Source organism: Otolemur garnettii, unplaced genomic scaffold (genome assembly GCF_000181295.1).
Source record: "Otolemur garnettii isolate 467f Iridium unplaced genomic scaffold, OtoGar3 scaffold00003, whole genome shotgun sequence".
Lineage (NCBI taxonomy): Eukaryota > Metazoa > Chordata > Mammalia > Primates > Galagidae > Otolemur > Otolemur garnettii.
Window position 1 is genome coordinate 35,465,090 of NW_003852398.1, and position 1,657 is coordinate 35,466,746.

Consider the following 1,657-nt stretch of genomic DNA (forward strand, 5'->3'; position numbering starts at 1 on the left):
TGTTGTTTGGCGGGTCCAGGCTGGGGATTCGAACCCGCCACCTTAGGTGTATGTGGCTGGTGCCTTAGCCGGTTGAGCTATAGGCGCCGAGCCAAGAAGATTCTTGAATGGGATAAAGTTACTGAAAATGAGGGAAGAATGACTGAATAATATATACACTAACTAGAGTGAATAACAGCATCTGAATCAGAAAGAAATCAGATTTTATGGTTGGTCTGTCTAACCGTAAATTATCCAAACCATTAACAGAATGCTTTAAGAAATTATTTCAGTAATAATGCAAAGGAAAACCTGAGGCTAGGTTATATTAAAATTCATGTTAAATGAAAACTCAAAAAGATTAATAAAGTTTTGTTAAATATTTATTTTCCTTTATATACTGCTACTTTATACAAGTATTCAAGTCTTAAACAATATATCAGACCTGGATAGAAAGAAAAATTCCACATTATTTCCAAAACACCTATAAAAGTTTACAGATCAATTTTTTTCTAGTATATCCTATAAATCTACAAATAGTCTACGTAAAAATACTTATTACTTACCATAGATTAACAATGAATAAAGCACAAATATTTTAAAACTAAGCACTTTGTCAAAACTTAATTCCCACTTGTTTTTTTTTTTTATTTTCTTTTTTGTTTTGTTTTGCAGGAGATAATGTGGGGTTTTTTTGCAGTTTTTTGGCTGGGGCTGGGTTTGAACCTGCCATCTCCAGCACATGGAGCTGGCGCCCTACTCTTTGAGCCACAGGCACCACCCATGAATTTTTTTTTTTTTAAATATGAGGTACATACAGTTAGGTTACATTGTTTGTTTGTAGCTTTTTTCTTTTTTCTTTTTGAAATGACTTAGAAATGTCTAGAGGTTTGGCGCCTGTAGCTCAAGTAGCTAAAGAGCCAGCCACATACACCAGAGCTGGCCAGTTCAAATCCAGCCTGGGCCTGCCAAAGAACTATGACAACTACAACCAAAAAATAGCCGAGCATTGTGGTGGGCGCCTGTAGTCCCAGCTACTTGGGAGGCTGAGGCAAAAGAATCACTTAAGCCCATGAGCTGGAGATTGCTGTGAGCTGTAATGCCATCGCATTCTACCCAGGGCAACAGCTTGAGGCTCTGTCTCAAAATAAAAAATAAAAAAAGTCTAGAAATGAACAGGCTTAAAGGGACTAAATTATAACCTCTATCATGGCATTCCCGCCTCCTATACAGATCAAAAAGAAACTAACTTCTCCCTTTCAGAAGCCATAAACAATTCAAAAGGGAGAGAAGGTGAGTAAGAAGCCCATAGTCATCAAGAAAACATTAGTAACAATAAGAAGCCCTTTTAAAAATGACATCTTTAAAGATTTAAGTGTCTAAGAAAAGCAGTTACATTGTGGAGCTGTCCTTCAACTTTTATAGAAATGAAAAAGTTAAGGTTAATTTTTAAAATTGAGAGTAAGGCCAGGTGCGGTGGCGGTGGCTCACACCTGTAATCCTAGCATTGTGGGAGGCCAAGGCTAGTAGATTACCTGAGCTTGCAGGTTCAAGACCAGCCTAAGCAAAAGCAAGACCCAGCCTATAAAAATAGCCAGGTGTTGTGGCAGGCGCCTGTCATCCCAGCTACTTGGGAGGCGGAGGCAAGAGAATTGCTTGAGGCCAGGAGTTTGAGGTT

The 1,657-nt window shown here is 38.4% G+C and overlaps 1 protein-coding gene across 14 annotated transcripts in view; it reads right to left on the minus strand.

The window, feature by feature from the left end:
* LOC100954037 (ankyrin repeat and KH domain-containing protein 1) overlaps positions 1-1,657 on the minus strand; it is a 172,935-nt gene that overhangs the window by 99,502 nt on the left and 71,776 nt on the right. The gene's annotated exons all lie outside the window — the stretch shown is intronic.